This window comes from Pseudophryne corroboree, chromosome 1 (genome assembly GCF_028390025.1).
Source record: "Pseudophryne corroboree isolate aPseCor3 chromosome 1, aPseCor3.hap2, whole genome shotgun sequence".
Taxonomy (NCBI): domain Eukaryota; kingdom Metazoa; phylum Chordata; class Amphibia; order Anura; family Myobatrachidae; genus Pseudophryne; species Pseudophryne corroboree.
This window is the reverse complement of record NC_086444.1, coordinates 157775724-157793794: the sequence shown is the minus strand read 5'-3', so window position 1 is coordinate 157793794 and position 18071 is coordinate 157775724. Positions and strand designations below refer to the sequence as shown.

Sequence of the window (18071 nt, the reverse complement as noted above, 5' to 3'; positions counted from 1 at the left end):
AATGTGCTGGGTGTAACATGGGGGGGGGGCTGTGTGTAATGTAATGTGCTGGGTGTAATATGGGGGGGCTGTGTGTAATGTAATGTGCAGTGTGTAATATGGGGGGCATTGTGTGTAATGTAATTGCTGGGTGTAATATGGGGGAGGGGACTGTGTGTAATGTAATGTGCTGGGTGTAATATGGGGGGGACTGTGTAATGTAATTGCTGGGTGTAATATGGGGGGACTGTGTGTAATGTCATTGCTGGGTGTAATATGGGGGGGACTGTGTGTAATGTCATTGCTGGGTGTAATATGGGGGGGACTGTGTGTAATGTCATTGCTGGGTGTAATATGGGGGGACTGTGTGTAATGTCATTGCTGGGTGTAATATGGGGGCGACTGTGTGTAATATCATTGCGGGTGTAATTCGGGGGGCTGTGTGTAATGTAATTGCTGGGTGTAATATGGGGGGCTGTGTGAAATGTAATTGATGGGTGTAATATGGGGGGACTGTGTGTAATGTAATGTGCTGGGTGTAATATGGGGGGGCTGTGTGTAATTGCTGGGTGTAATATGGGGGGGACTGTGTATAATGTAATGTGCTGGGTGTCATATGGGGGGGACTGTGTGTAATGTAATGTGTTAGGTGTAATATGGGGTGGCTGTCCAGGGCCGGACTGGCCATAAGAATTACCCGGGAGATTCCCGGGAGGCCGACTCCACAGCTCACTGCGGGGCCGTCTGTCAGCTGAGTGCTATTTTTTTGTTGATTTCCCCCCCCCTTGCTGCCTAATCAGCAAAGCCACCTAGTGGCCGCCGGCAGTACTAACAGCACATCCCCTGCTCGCCTCAGGATAGTCAGGAAGTGTCGTGTTTACTTTCTCACTTCCTGACTGAGGCTGAGTGCTGCTGAACAGAGGTGCGGAGCTGCAACAGACTGAAATAAGGGATACTGTCAAAAGAGGTATAGTAATAGCTGGATGAGGTAAACAGAGCCCTGTATAACACACACTTCTTCCCTACCCAGCCCTGTGCATGCCAGCCCCCAACCTCCACCCAGCCCTGTGCATGCCAGCCCCCAACCTCCACCCAGCCCTGTGCATGCCAGCCCCCAACCTCCACCCAGCCCTGTGCATGCCAGTCCCCACTCCCCCACCCAGCCCTGTGCATGCCAGCCCCCAACCTCCACCCAGCCCTGTGCATGCCAGCCCCCAACCTCCACCCAGCCCTGTGCATGCCAGCCTCCACTCCCCCACCCAGCCCTGTGCATGCCAGCCCTTACTCCCCTACCCAGCCCTGTGCATGCCAGCCCCCAACCTCCACCCAGCCCTGTGCATGCCAGTCCCCACTCCCCCACCCAGCCCTGTGCATGCCAGCCACCGCTCCTCCACCCAGCCCTGTGCATGCCAGCCCCCACCCAGTCCTGTGCGTGTGCCAGCCCAGGCTCCCCCATCCAGCCCTGTGTGTGTGCCAGCCCCCCTCCTGTACCCAGCCCTGTGTGTGTGTGTCAGCCCCTGCTCCTCTATCCAGGACTGGCAACTGAAATCTTGGGACCTAGTACTGTGATATCTGTGACAGTATACACACACACACACACACACACACACACACACACACACACACACACATTGTCTATATATATATATATATATATATATATATATATATACTGTATATATATATATATATATATATATATATATATATATACACACAATAAAGCGCTGTGCGGCACTCAGGTTTTGAAGGAATAGTCACCACACTCTGCCTTTCTTCAACGTTTCAATTTTTACTTAAAAAATTGTCATCAGGAAGCAAACAAATAAAAGAAAGCACTCACCTTATATCCCCCACCATTGTGCTCGTGTGTCACGCCCGCCCGGCGAGGTCCGTCCGGCGCCTGCAGCGCTGTGTGATGACGTCATCGCGTATTGCGTGATGCACGTCCAAGTGAACCCATCACCATGACAACCCGGTGACACTCTCCTGTATGCGTATAAACAATACCGTATGCTAATACCAGCATGTTAAATACAATAAAAGACATAACAACAAGAACATGATTATGAGCTGCAAGAGAAAGAAGTGTGAGAGGAAGGAGATATGTTAGTAATCATAATGCCCGGCATGAACAGGTAATAATGTTCATCGCCCATGTCACTGATAGAGATAGTGGGGCTAACAATGCTCAATTGCAGATGACCGGAGGTCTAATCCTGGATAATGGATACACTGTACAAAGAGCTATCCAATCGCAAGTACGGGCCCTAATTGGCTCAATATTAATGTGTTAATGACTACCCCTTAGTGATCCTTAATGAAAAAGAATCAGGAGAAATAAAGAGTATTGTTAATATGTAATGAAATGTAAAATATGTACAGTATAAATATAGCTGAATATAGAGAGAGAGACACACACTTAAGTGGCTCCGTAAGCAGGGTATGCATAATGGACCAATAATCACTAAATTAGAGAAAGATCAAAAAAATATATATAGATAAATGGCTTGAACACCCGGCACTCCTGTCTGCATTAAAATAAGATTTTAAACCTACCGGTAAATCTTTTTCTCGTAGTCCGTAGAGGATACTGGGGACTCCGTAAGGACCATGGGGATAGACGGGCTCCGCAGGAGACATGGGCACTTTAAGAAAGACTTTAGATCTGGGTGTGCACTGGCTCCTCCCTCTATGCCCCTCCTCCAGACCTCAGAGAAACTGTGCCCAGAGGAGACGGACAGTACGAGGAAAGGATCTTTGTTAATCCAAGGGCAAGATTCATACCAGCCACACCAATCACACCGTATAACTTGTGATAAACTACCCAGTTAACAGTATGAAACAACATAGCATCAGTTCAAAACCGATGCAACTAAACATAACCCTTATTTAAGCAATAACTATATACAAGTATTGCAGAAGTAGTCCGCACTTGGGACGGGCGCCCAGCATTCTCTACGGACTACGAGAAAAAGATTTACCGGTAGGTTTAAAATCTTATTTTCTCTTACGTCCTCGAGGATGCTGGGGACTCCGTAAGGACCATGGGGATTATACCAAAGCTCCCAAACGGGCGGGAGAGTGCGGATGACTTTGCAGCACCGACTGAGCAAATAGGAGGTCCTCCTCAGCCAGGGTATCAAACTTATAGAACTTTGCAAAGGAGTTTGACCCCGACCAAGTAGCAGCTCGGCACAGCTGTAGTGCCGAGACTCCTCGGGCAGCCGCCCAAGAAGCGCCCACTTTCCTAGTGGAATGGGCCTTGACCGATTTTGGTAACGGCAATCCAGCCGTAGAATGCGCTTGCTGAATTGTGTTACAGATCCAGCGAGCAATAATCTGCTTTGAAGCAGGGGCACCAATCTTGTTGGTCGCATACAGGATAAACAGTGCTTCTGTTTCTCTGACTCTAGCCGCTCTGGCTACGTAAATTTTCAAAGCCCTGACCACATCAAGGGACTCGGAATCCTCCAAGTCACGCGTAGCCACAGGCACCACAATAGGTTGGTTCATATGAAAAGATGAAACCACTTTTGGCAGGAATTGAGGACGGGTCTGCAATTCCGCTCTATCCATATGGAAAACCAGATAGGGGATTTTATGTGACAAAGCCGCCAATTCTGACACTCGCCTAGCCGAAGCCAAGGCTAATAACATGACCACCTTCCAAGTGAGATATTTTAACTCTACCGTTTTAAGTGGTTCAAACCAGTGTGACTTAAGGAAACTTAACACCACGTTAAGGTCCCAAGGCTCCACCGGAGGTACAAAAAGGAGGCTGAAAATGCAGCACTCCCTTCACAAAAGTCTGAACTTCTGGGAGAGAAGCCAATTCTTTTTGAAAGAAAATGGATAGGGCCGAAATCTGAACCTTAATGGAGCCTAATTTTAGGCCCAAATTCACTCCAGTTTGTAGGAAGTGAAGGAAACGGCCCAGATGGAATTCTTCCGTAGGAGCACTCCTGGCCTCACACCAAGAAACATATTTTCGCCATATACGGTGATAATATTTAGATGTCACGTTCTTCCTAGCCTTTATCAGCGTAGGAATGACCTCATCCGGAATGCCTTTTTCCGCTAGGATCCGGCATTCAACTGCTATGCCGTCAAACGCAGCCGCGGTAAGTCTTGGAACAGACATGGCCCCTGTTGCAACAGGTCCTGTCTTAGAGGAAGAGGCCACGGATCTTCTGTAAGCATTTCATGCAGATCCGGATACCAGGTCCTTCGTGGCCAATCTGGAACAATGAGGATTGTTCTCACTCCTCTTTTCCTTATTATTCTCAACACCTTGGGTATGAGAGGAAGAGGAGGAAATACATAGACTGACTGGAACACCCACGGTGTCACTAGGGCATCTACCGCTACTGCCTGAGGGTCTCTTGACCTGGCTCAATACCTTTGTAGCTTTTTGTTGAGGCGGGACGCCATCATCTCTATCTGTGGTAATCCCCACCGACTTGCAATCTGTGCGAAAACTTCTTGATGAAGTCCCCACTCTCCAGGATGTAGGTCGTGTCTGCTGAGGAAGTCTGCTTCCCAGTTGTCCACTCCCGGAATGAACACTGCTGACAGTGCGCTTACATGATTCTCCGCCCAGCGAAGAATTCTGGTGGCTTCCGCCATCGCCACTCTGCTCCTTGTGCCGCCTTGGCGGTTTACATGAGCTACTGTGGTGACGTTGTCTGATTGGATCAGAACCGGTTGGTCGCGAAGTAAGGTCTCCGCTTGACGTAGGGCGTTGTATATGGCCCTTAGTTCCAAGATGTTGATGTGAAGACAAGTCTCTTGACTTGACCAAAGAGCTTGGCAATTTCTTCCCTGTGTGACTGCTTCCCAACCTCGGAGGCTCGCGTCCGTGGTCACCAGGATCCAGTCCTGAATGCCGAACCTGCGGCCCTCTAGAAGGTGAGCACTCTGCAGCCACCACAGGAGATATACCCTGGCCCTGGGGGATAGGGTGATCAACTGATGAATCTGTAGATGTGACCCGGACCACTTGTCCAGTAGGTCCCATTGGAAAGTCCTCGCATGGAACCTGCCGAAGGGAATGGCCTCGTATGATGCCACCATCTTTCCCAGGACTCGAGTGCCGTGATGCACTGACACCTGTCTTGGTTTCAACAGGTTCCTGACCAGAGTCATGAGTGCCTGGGCCTTCTCTATCTGAAGGTAAACCCATTTCTGGTCCGTATCCAGAATCATACCCAAGAAGGGCAGACGAGTCATAGGAACCAACTGTGACTTCAGGATATTGAGAATCCAGCCGTGTTGCTGTGACACCTTCAGCGAAAGTGACACGCTGTTCAACAACTGCTCTTTTGATCTCGCCCTTATTAGGAGATCGTCCAAGTATGGGATAATTGTGACTCCTTGCTTGCGTAGGAGCACCATCATTTCCGCCAATTACCCTGAAATTGGTAATGACAATACTGTACCGCAATTCTCAGGTACGCCTGATGGGGTGGATAAATGGGAACATGAAGGTATGCAGCCTTTATGTCTAGATACACCATAAAATCTCCCCCTTCCAGGCTGGCGATGATCGCTCTGAGCGATTCCATTTTTAATTTGAACCTTTTCAAGTATAGGTTCAGAGATTTTAATTTTAAAATAGGTCCCACCGAACCATCCGGTTTCGGGACTACAGCCAAGGTTGAGTAATATCCCCTTCCTTGTTGCAGGAGGGGAACCTAAAGCACCACCTGTTGGAGATACAATGTGAGAATTGTATTTAATATTATCTCCTTTTCTGGGGGAGAAGCCGGTAGGTCCGATAAGGAAAACCGTTGAGGAGGCACCTCTTCGAATTCCAGCTCGTAACCCTGAGATTTATCGCCCAGGGATCCACCTGTGAGTGAACTCAGATGTGGCTGAAGAGTTGAAGACGTGCTCCCACTGGGGCGGACTCCCTTAGCGGAGCCCCAGCGTCATGCGGTGGATTTAGTAGAGGCCGGGGAGGACTTCTGTTCCTGGGAACTAGCTGTGCCCTGTGCCCTTACCTCTGGTAAGAAAGGACGCTCCTCGTACTTTCTTGTTTTTCTGCGACCGAAAGGACTGCATTTGATAATGTCGTGCTTTCTTAGGCTGTGAGGGAATATAAGGCAAAAGATCAGAATTACCAGCTATAGCTGTGGAGACCAGGTCCGAGAGCCCTTCTCCACACAATTCCTCAGCCTTGTAAGGTAAAACCTCCATATGCCTCTTTTAGTCGGCATCACTTGTCCATTGCATGTTCCACAGGACACGTCTAGCAGAAATCGACATAGCGTTGACTCTAGAACCCAGTAGACCAATGTCTCTTTGGGCATGTCTTATATATAAGACAGCATATTTTATATATATATATATATATATATATCCTAGGGTCAATAACATGGTATCCTTATCTAGGGTGTCAATCTCCGCTGATAAGGTATCTGTCCACGCTGCTACAGCTCTATAAACCCATGCCGACACAATCGCCGGTCTGAGTAGTATACCAGAATGTGTGTAAATGGACTTCAAAGTACTTTTACTGCATGCTATCTGCAGGATCCCTGAGGATAGCTGTTAAGTCAGCGCTACCTTTTGGGTAAACGTGTCAATGCCTTGTCCACCCTAGGGGAAGATTCCCATCGTATCCTGGCCCTAGCAGGGAAAGGATACGCCATGAGAATTCTTTTTGGGAATCTGCAGTTTCTTGTCTGGAGATTCCCGCTCTTTTTCTTCATGAGAGGAGGGAAATTTACCTCAGCTTTCTTCCCCTTAAACATGTGTACCCTCGTGTCAGGGACAGATGAGTCATCAGTGATATGCAAAACATGTTTTATTACAATAATCATATATTGAATACTTTGCTGCCAGTTTTGGCTGTAATTTTGCATTATCGTAGTCGACACTGGAGTCAGACTCCGTGTCGGTATCAGTGTCTATTATTTTGGATAGTGGGTGTTTTGAGACTCTGAAGGTCCCTGCAACATAGGGACAGACATGGGTAGATTCCCTGGGGTAAATTTACTAAGGTGGCAGTTCTATTTAAGATGGGATGTTGCCCATAGCAACCAATCTGATTCCAGGTATTATCTCCTAGAAGGTGCTAGATAAATGAGAAGTTGAATCTGATTGGTTGCTATGGGCAACATCCCATCTTAAATAGAACTCCCATCTTAGTAAATTTACCCCCCTGTCTGTTCTCTAATCTTTTGTGCAATAAATTTACCTCAGCACTTAATTCCACATATCCAGTCAGGTGTCGGCGTTGTCGACGGAGACACCACACACACACACACACACACACATTTGCTCCATCTCCTTCTTAGGAGAGCCTTTTACCTCAGACATGTCGACACACGTGCACCGACACACCACACACTCAGGGAACCCTCTTATCTGAAGACAGTTCCCCCACAAGGCCCTTTGGAGAGACAGAGAGAGAGTATGCCAGCACACACCCCAGCGCTATATGACCCAGGAAAAAAACACAGTAATTTAATGTTTTACCCAGTAGCGATGTTATATATTATCTGCGCCGAATTATGTGCCCCCCTTTTCTTTAAAACCCTCTCTTCTACCGTGGTATAAGCAGGGGAGAGTCCGGGGAGCTTCCTCTCAGCGGTGCTGTGGAGAAAAAATGGCGCTGGTGAGTGCTGAGGGAGAAGCCCCGCCCCCTCGATGGCGGGCTTCTGTCCCGCTCAAATATACTGTACACTGGCGGGGGCTCTTTATATATACAGTGGTTAGCTGTATATATCCTATTTTGCCAGAAAAGAGGTTTACATGCTGCCCAGTGCGCCCCCCCCCCCCCCCCCCCCCTGCGCCCTGCACCCTTACAGTGACTGCCATGTGTGAGGTGTATGGGAGCAATGGCGCACAGCTGCAGTGCTGTGCATTACCTCAGTGAAGATCATGAAGTCTTCTGCCGCCTCTGAAGTCTTCTTTTCTTCTCATACTCACCCGGCTTCTATCTTCCGGCTCTGCTAGGGGGGCGGCGGCGCGGCTCCGGGACGAACTCCAAGGTGAGACCTGTGTTCTGACTCTCTCTGGAGCTAATGGTGTCCAGTAGCCTAAGAAGCAGAGCCTTGAAACTCACAGAAGTAGGTCTGCTTCTCTCCCCTCAGTCCCTCGATGCAGGGAGTCTGTTGCCAGCAGTGCTCCCTGAACATAAAAAACCTAACAAATATACTTTCTCTCAGGAAACTTAGGAGAGCTCCCTGAAATGCACCCTATCTCCTCTGGGCACAGTAGTAAACTGGGGGAGGGGCATAGAGGGAGGAGCCAGTGCACACCCAGATCTAAAGTCTTTCTTAAAGTGCCCATGTCTCCTGCGGAGCCCGTCTATCCCCATGGTCCTTACGGAGTCCCCAGCATCCTCTAGGACGTAAGAGAAATGGCTTGTACACCCGGCACTCCTGTCTTGCGGTGCTCTCCAAGAGACTTCACTGTCACTGGACATACTGGAGATTGCGGCGGCACTCATCAGACTTAGATAATTAATTAGAACAGCGTCTGTTCTAATCAATTTTCTAAGTCTGATGAGTGCCGCCACAATCTCCAGTGTATATATATATATAAAGATATATATATATATAAAGATATATATATATATATATATATATATATATATATATATATATATATAAATAATCTCCCCATATTATAAGAAACCGCACTCGCATCCAAGTATTGACAATTGGCAGGGTGCTCCACTATAGTAATATCACCAAATGAGGGCACTTACTATTATACAACTGTTCATTTTTAATAGTTCAGCATTGCCACCAGGTATTGTTCAAATGCCAACGTTTCAACGACTAAGGGTCATTATCAAGACAAGCGGCACAAAAACGGAGGTCAGTACAGCACACCATCCTGGCGTTGTGGCCCTGTTTTTTGTGCCCCTGATCCTCAGAGCCCCTCTAAAACTCGGTGCCCAGTACATTTGTACCCTTTGACCCCCCTTGTCGCCGGGCCTGCCTCTACCCAGCCCTGTGTGTGTCAGCCCCTGAACCCAGCCCTGTGTGTGCCAGCCCGCACACCAGTACCCAGCCCTGTGTGTGCCAGCCCCTGCTACTGTACTCAACCTCTTCTCCGGTACACAACCCTGTGTGTTTGCCAGCGCCTGCTCTTGTACTCAGACCTGTGTGTGTGCCAGCCCCTTCTCCTGTACCCAGCCCCTGCTACGTCACGCAGCCGCAACGGCCTGCCCTCCCAACTGTCTGGACATACCTCCGTTGTCCGGACCGTGTCCCGCCAATGGCATTCTAATGCCATTGGCACGCCGCGCGACCGCGACAGAGGCGATCCTACCAGTGAGATGCTTTTGCATCTTACTGGCTGCACTTGCGCAGTGCACCTGCCATGCGTGTGCACTGCGCATAGTAATTCAGACTGCAGTCGCTGCCGTGATGCAGTCTGAATTACCCCCAGTGTCACTACATCGTAGCGCATGCATTGCTGGTGCCTTTTCACTGCAGAGCTCACACTTTACGGCATTACACAGTAGAGCTAATTTCTTTGCAGATGTCTGTTTTTTGGTGCTAGCAAAACTTGTTCTTTCTGAGTCGCACACACAACATAGCTTATAACTGTCGGTGCCACAGACTACAGCGTATTGATGTTACGTGTCACAGAATCCAAGTTTATTATTGCTGACAGGGCCGGTTCGAGGGCCCTCGGCGCCCCGGGCAGGGAATGGGGCGTGGCTTAATACAGGGGGCGTGGTCAGTCACGCCCCCTGTACAGTAGAAGCGCCGCTTACATGCTGAGCGGTGCGCGATGACGTCATCGCGCACCGCACAGCAAAAGGTACTCTCCACGAAGGGAAACTAGACGCGCAGCGTCTATTTCCCTTCGCGGAGAGGACCTTTGCTGTGCGGTGCGCGATGACGTCATCGCGCACCGCTCAGCAAAGGTCCTCTCCGCGAAGGGAAACTAGACGCTACGCGTCTCGTTCCCTTCACAGGGGACCACAGCCGCAGGAGCCGGGGGACACAGCGTGACAGCGGGCAGCGGAGGGCACAGCAGTGGCGGATCTTGCCATGGTGCGTCGCCCTCCGGATGGCGCCAGCGCCCTCCGGAAGGCGGCGCCCCGGGCAAAAGTCCTGCTTGCCCGTGGCAAGATCCGCTACTGATTGCTGAGTGCCACAGACTGGTTGTGGATCATTGGGCCCTAATTATGTTGACAGTTATTAGGTCGACCGCTATTGGTTGACAGTGACTAGGTTGACACCTGAAAAAGGTCGACATGGTGCAAAGGTTAACATGGAAAAAGGTCGATATGAGTTTTTGGTATAGTTTTCTCTGTAAAGTGACAGTTAGTGTACCACGTCCCCTCGCATAGCTCGCTTTGCTTGGTTGCTATTCCCAATCATAGTCCACGTGGATCGTAAAATATGAAAGAGTAAAAAATAGGATTTTAATACATACCGGTAAATCCTTTTCTCTTAGTCCGTAGAGGATGCATGGGACACCATAAGAACCATGCGGAATAGACGGGATCCGCAGGAGACATGGGCACTTTAAGACTTTGAATGGGTGCGAACTGGCTCCTCCCTCTATGCCCCTCCTCCAGACTCCAGTTATAGGAACTGTGCCCAGGGAGACGGACATTTCAAGGAAAGGATTTATTGTCAACTAAGGTGGGACACATACCAGCTCACACCTCAAACACGCCGTACAACATGGCATTTAACAGAAACTCCAGTCAACAGCATGAACAACGTCAGCAACAGGCTGACCATAACGTAACACAACCCGTGTGTAAACATAACTATTAACTAATAACTGCAGATAGAGTCCGCACTGGGACGGGCGCCCAGCATCCTCTACAGACTGAGAGAAAAGGATTTACCAGTAGGTATTAAAATCCTATTTTCTCATACGTCCTAGAGGATGCTGGGGACACCATAAGAACCATGGGGTTTATTCCAAAGCTATATAACGGGCGGGAGAGTGCGGATGACTCTGCAGCACCGATTGACCAAACATGAGGTCCTCATCAGCCAGGATATCAAACTTACAAAATTTTGCAAAAGTGTTTGACCCCGACCAAGTAGCTGCTCCCGAGACTCCGCGGGCAGCCGCCCAGGATGAGCCCACTTTTCTGGTAGAGTGGGCCTTCACTGATTTCGGTAACGGCAATCCAGCCATAGAATGAGCATGCTGAATCGTATTACAGATCCAGCGCGCAATAGTCTGCTTGGAAGCAGGCATTCCAATCTTGTTGGCAGCATACAGGATAAACAGAGCATCCGTTTTCCTAAGTTGAGCCGTTCTGGCGACATAAATTTTCAAGGCCCTGACCACATCGAGAGATTTTGACTCCGCGAAGGCGTCAGTAGCCACTGGTACCACAATCGGCTGGTTCATGTGGAACGATGAAACCATCTTCGCAGAAATTGTTGACAAGTCCTCAACTCCGCTCTATCTTCATGGAAGATTAAATAAGGACTCTTGCGAGACAAAGCCGCTAACTCGGACACCCGCCTTGCGGATGCTAAAGCCAATAGCATGACCACTTTCCAAGTGAGAAATTTTAACTCAACCTTCTGTAAAGGTTCAAACCAATGTGATTGAAGAAAATGCAACACCACGTTAAGCTCCCATGGTGCCACTGGGGCACAAATGGAGGTTGGATGTGCAAAACTCCTTTCACAAAAGTCTGAACTTCTGGAAAGGAGGCCAATTGTTTTTGAAAGAAAACCGATAAGGCCGAAATTTGTACTTTAATCGAGCCTAACTTTAGGCCTGCATCCACACCTGCTTGCAGGAAATGGAGAAAACGCCCTAGTTGAAATTCTTCCGTAGGAGCCTTCTTGGATTCACACCAAGACACATATTTTCTCCAAATATGGTGATAATGTTTAGACGTTACTCCTTTTCTAGCCTGAAGAAGTGTGGGAATAACTTCACTGGAAATATCCTTTCGGGCTAGGATCCGGTGTTCAACCACCAAGCCGTCAAACGTAGCCGCGGTAAGTCGTGGTACACGAGTAATTCCTGAAGATCTGGATACCAAGTTCTCCTTGGCCAGTCCGTAGCAATGAGGATCACCTTAACCTTTGTTCTTCTTATGATCTTTAGCACCTTTGGAATGAGTGGAAGCAGAGGAAACACGTACACCGACTGAAACACCCATGGTGTTACCAGCGCGTCCACCGCTATTGCTTCAGGGTCCCTCGACCTGGAACAAAATCTCTGAAGTTTCTTGTTTAGGCGAGACACCATCATGTCTATTTGAGGAATTCCCCAAAGACTTGTCACTTCTGTGAAGACCTCTTGATGAAGACCCCACTCTCCTGGATGGAGATCGTGTCTGCCGAGGAAGTCTGCTTCCCAGTTGTCCACTCCTGGAATGAAGATTGCTGACAGGGCGCTTGTATGTCTTTCCGCCCAGCGGAGAACTTTAGTGGCCTCTGCCATTGCCGCCCTGCTCTTTGTTCCGCCCTGGCGGTTTATGTGCGCTACTGCTGTTATATTGTCCGATTGTATTAGGACGGGCCGGTTGCGAAGAAGACGTTCCGCTTGAAACTTCTTGGCTTGACCATTTTCCCTGGAAGGTTTCCCCCTGTGTTTCTGCTCCCCAGCCTTGGAGACTCGCATCCGTGGTTACTAGGATCCAGTCCTGGATCCCGAACCTGCATCCCTCTAGGAGGTGAGAGCTGTGCAGCCACCACAGGAGTGAGATTATGGTCTTTGAGGATAGAATTATTTTCCGGTGTATGTGCAGATGGGATCCAGACCACTTGTCCAATAGGTCCCACTGAAACACTCTGGCATGGAATCTGCCAAACTGAATGGCCTTGTAGGCCGCCACCATCTTCCCCAGCAACTGAGTGCATTGATGAATTGATACTCTCGCTGGTTTCAGAATTTGTTTGACCAAACTCTGAATTTCCAGAGCCTTCTATTCTGGAAGAAAAACTCTCAGTAATTCCGTGTTCAGAATCATTCCCAAAAACAACAGCCGCTTCGTCAGATTCAACTGTGACTTCGGCAGGTTTAGGAGCCAACCATGTTGTTGCAGAACTGTCAGGGAGAGCGCAATGTCCTGCTCCAGCTTGTCTGTGGATCTCGCCTTTATCAGGAGATCGTCCAGGTAAGGGATAATTGTGACTCCTTGCCTGCGAAGGAGAACCATCATTTCCGCCATTACCTTGGTGAAAATCCTCAGAGCTGTGGACAGACCAAACGGCAACGTCTGAAATTGGTAATGACAATCCTGAGTAGCAAACCTCAGGTAAGCTTGATGCGGAGGATATATGGGGATGTGTAAGTAGGCATCCTTTATGTCAACCGACACCATGAAATCCCCTTCCTCGAGACTGGAGATCACTGCTCGGAGAGATTCCATTTTGAATTTGAATTTTCTTAGGTAAAGATTGAGGGACTTTAGGTTCAGAATTGGTCTGACCGAGCCGTCCGGCTTCGGAACCATAAACAGACTTGAATAAAAGCCTTCTCCCTGTTGTGCCGGGGGAACCCTGATAATGACTTGATTCAGACACAACTTTTGTATTGCATCGCATACTACCTCCCTGTTCGGAAAAGAAGCTGGTAAGGCTGATTTGAAAAAACGTCGAGGGGAACGTCTTGAAACTCCAGTTTGTACCCCTGGGATACTATTTCTAAAATCCACGGGTCTAGGTCCGAACGAGCCCAGAATTGACTGAAGAGCTTGAGACGTGCCCCCACCGGTGTGGTCTCCCGCAGAGGAGCCCCAGCGTCATGCGGTGGATTTGGCAGAAGCCAGGGAGGACTTCTGCTTCTGAGTACCTGCCACGGCCTGAGATCTTTTACCTTTTCCTATTCCTCTATTAGCAAGGAAGGAATAACCTCGGCCTTTTTTGTATTTATTTGGCCGAAAGGACTGCATTTGCAAGTGGTGAGCTTTCTTTTGTTGTGGAGGAACATAAGGCAAAAATGACGACTTACTCGCGGTAGCCGTAGATACCAACTCAGCGAGACCTTCACCAAATAATACACCACCTTTAAATGGTAGAGACTCCATAGCTTTCTTAGAGTCAGCATCAGCATTCCATTGATGAATCCACAATGCTCTCCTAGCTGAGACTGCCATGGCATTGGCCCTTGATCCCAAGAGGCCAATATCTCTCGCCGCCTCCTTTAGGTAGTCTGCAGCGTCCCTGATATAACCCAGCGTTAAAAGGATGGTATCCCTATCCAGGGTATCTATATCAGTTGACAAGTTATCTGCCCACTTTTCGATAGCACTACTCACCCACGCAGATGCAATGGCTGGTCTGAGTAGTGTACCTGTGGTGACGTACATGGATTTTAGCGTATTGGCTGCCGTGTCAGGAGACGGTAAAGCCACCTTTTTAGACAACCGTGATAGCGCCTTGTCCACAATGGGAGGTGACTCCCACTTTTCTCTACCCCCAGAGGGAACGGATACGCCATTTGAATCCTTTTGGGAATCAGAAACTTTTTGGCAGGATTTTCCCACATTTTTTCAAAAAGGGCATTCAGTTCATGAGAGGGAGTAAACGTTACCTCAGGTTTCTTTCCCTTAAACATACAGACCCTAGTATCAGGAACAGCAGGGTCCTCGGAGTTATGCAACACGTCTTTTATTGCCACAATCATGTACTGAATGCTCTTTGCCAATTTTGGGTATAATCTGGAATCACTATAGTCGACACTGGGGTCAGTGTCCGTGTCGGTATCTGTGTCTGCTAACTGAGCAAATGAACGTTTATGTGACCCCCCGAGGGGGTCTGGACCTGTGATAACACGTCCTTTACAGGTTTTTTCCATACCTGGTTCTGAGACTCAGATTTACCTAATCTCTTATTAATAAGAGCCACATTAGCATTCAAAGCATTCAACACATTTACCCAGTCAGGAGTCGGCGGTGCCGACAGGGTCACTCCCACAGCTGTTTCTGCCCCTAACACAGTCTCCTCCTGGGAAGAGCACTCCGCCTCAGACATGCCGACACACCTGTGCCGACACCCACAGACACACTGGGCCAAAAGGGGGACAGACCCACAGTAAAGCCTGTCAGAGAAACACAGAGGGAGTTTGCCAGCTCACAACCCAGCGCCTGATCCGGTTCTGAAACCTTAATATATAATGCCTCAGACCCTGTAGCGCTTTATAATAACTTATTTAAGCACCAAATTCGCTGTGCCCCCCCCCCCCCCCCTCCCCGTCCTGTCACTTGTTATAGCAGTGGTGAGGAAGGACCAGCATTTCTGCAGCTCTGGAGAGAAAATGGCGCCGATAGAGCTGTGAGGGCTAAGCTCCGCCCCCTTCATAGCGCGCTTCAGCCCGCTATTTTTTTTACTAATAATGCTGGCGGGGGTAAGAATTTAGTGCCAAGGCACTCCAATTTCACTTTGCCAGCCTGAAAAGAGGATTTTTATGCTGCCCAGGGTGTCCCCCCCCCCCCCCCACACACCCTGTAGTGCCGCTGTGTGTGGGAGCATGGCGCGCAGCGCAATCGCTGTGCGGTACCTCTGAAGCCGTCACTGAAGCCTTCTAACTTCTTCTACTCTCCTGACTTCTGGCTCTGCAAGGGTGACAGCGGGCTCTGAGTGTGAACCCCTGGGCGTACCTAGTGTTCCAAACCCTCAGGAGCTAATGGTGTCCTGTAGCCAAGAAGCAGAGCCTTTAAACTCACTAGAAGTAGGTCTGACTTCTCTCCCTTAAGTCCCACGATGCAGGGAGACTGTTGCCGACAGTGCTCCCTGAACATAAAAAACCTATCATAAAGTATTTTCCGAGAAACTCAGTAGAGCTCCTCAGTGTGCATCCAGTCTGCCTGGGCACAGATCTAAACTGGAGTCTGGAGGAGGGGCATAGAGAGAGGAGCCAGTTCACACCCATTCAAAGTCTTAAAGTGCCCATGTCTCCTGCGGATCCCGTCTATACCCCATGGTTCTTATGGTGTCCCCATCATCCTCTAGGACGTATGAGAAAAAACCCAAAAAACCTCATGTCAACCTTTCCTGTGTCGGCCTTTGCCAAGTCGACCTATTGTTAATGTCGGGTATTTGTAATCTTTGGGTAATGAGTTTGGTTTCTGTGGTAATAATTGTGTGTCTATTTGCTGGAGTTTTTGAGGTTTGTGTTCAGTCTGGGGTGGCAGCTGGGCGTTATTTGAAATACGGAGGTTTGGGGTTAGTCACTACAGGTTAAAGCAGTGGCGTAAGTTTGTCCCAGTTGCCCGGAGGCAAGAAAAATATTGGTGCCCCCCAATATATATATACAGTATATATATAGAGAGAGAGAGAGAGAGAGAGAGAGAGAGAGAGAAAAAAGGCAGGGGTACGGCACAGACACTTAATTAGGATTGACACTGGGTGCCTTCACAAATGGATCGATACATTGAAAAGTCGGTGCGGCACTCCAATGATTTTCACACAGGGAGACGATTTCAAAATACCTTGAAACGTTGCATTTTGAAATCGTCTCCCTGTGTGAAAATTATTGGAGTGCCGCGCCGACTTTGCAATGTATATATAATTACAGGTTGAGTATCCCATATCCAAATATTCCGAAATACGGAATATTCCAAAATACGGACTTTTTTGAGTGAGGGTGAGATAGTGAAACCTTTGTTTTTTGATGGCTCAATGTACACAAACTTTGTTTAATACTAGAGATGTGCACCGGAAATTTTTCGGGTTTTGTGTTTTGGTTTTGGGTTCGGTTCCGTGGCCGTGTTTTGGGTTCGAACGCGTTTTGGCAAAACCTCACCGAATTTTTTTTGTCGGATTCGGGTGTGTTTTGGATTCGGGTGTTTTTTTTTTTAAAAACCCTAAAAAACAGCTTAAATCATAGAATTTGGGGGTCATTTTGATCCCAAAGTATTATTAACCTCAATAACCATAATTTCCAGTCATTTTCAGTCTATTCTGAACACCTCACACCTCACAATATTATTTTTAGTCCTAAAATTTGCACCGAGGTCGCTGGATGACTAAGCTCAGCGACCCAAGTGGCCGACACAAACACCTGGCCCATCTAGGAGTGGCACTGCAGTGTCACGCAGGATGGCCCTTCCAAAAAACACTCCCCAAACAGCACATGACGCAAAGAAAAAAAGAGGCGCAATGAGGTAGCTGTGTGACTAAGCTCAGCGACCCTAGTGGCCGACACAAACACCTGGCCCATCTAGGAGTGGCACTGCAATGTCACGCAGGATGGCCCTTCCAAAAAACACTCCCCAAACAGCACATGACGCAAAGAAAAAAAGAGGCGCAATGAGGTAGCTGTGTGAGTAAGCTAAGCGACCCTAGTGGCCGACACAAACACCTGGCCCATCTAGGAGTGGTACTGCAGTGTCAGGCCGGATGGCCCTTCCAAAAAATACTCCCCAAACAGCACATGACGCAAAGAAGAAAAAAAAGAGGCGCAATGAGGTAGCTGTGTGACTAAGATAAGTGACCCTAGTGGCCGACACAAACACCTGGCCCATCTAGGAGTGTCACTGCAGTGTCACGCAGGACGGCCCTTCCAAAAAACACTCCCCAAACAGCACATGACGCAAAGAAAAATGAAAGAAAAAAGAGGTGCAAGATGGAATTGTCCTTGGGACCTCCCACCCACCCTTATGTTGTATAAACAGGACATGCACACTTTAACCAACCCATCATTTCAGTGACAGGGTCTGCCACACGACTGTGACTGAAATGACGGGTTGGTTTGGACCCCCACCAAAAAAGAAGCAATTAATCTATCCTTGCACAAACTGGCTCTACAGTGGCAAGATGTCCACCTCATCATCATCCTCCGATTCATCACCGTGTACATCCCCCTCCTCACAGATTATCAATTCGTCCCCACTGGAATCCACCATCACAGCTCCCTGTGTACTTTGTGGAGGCAATTGCTGCTGGTGAATGTCTCCATGGAGGAATTGATTATAATTCATTTTAATGAACATCATCTTCTCCACATTTTCTGGAAGTAACCTCGTACGCCGATTGCTGACAAGGTGAGCGGCGGCACTAAACACTCTTTCGGAGTACACACTTGTGGGAGGGCAACTTAGGTAGAATAAAGCCAGTTTGTGCAAGGGCCTCCAAATTGCCTCTTTTTCCTGCCAGTATACGTACGGACTGTCTGACGTGCCTACT

At 48.6% G+C, this 18071-nt stretch overlaps 1 long non-coding RNA gene across 1 annotated transcript in view; it reads left to right on the top strand.

Annotated features, from left to right (window-relative positions):
* The first annotated feature begins 859 nt into the window (after positions 1-859).
* LOC135012217 (uncharacterized) overlaps positions 860-18071 on the top strand; it is a 140878-nt gene continuing 123666 nt past the window's right edge. Inside the window, exon 1 of the long non-coding RNA XR_010211603.1 lies at positions 860-946. This is a non-coding gene — a long non-coding RNA (uncharacterized LOC135012217). The remainder of the gene's footprint in view (positions 947-18071) is intronic.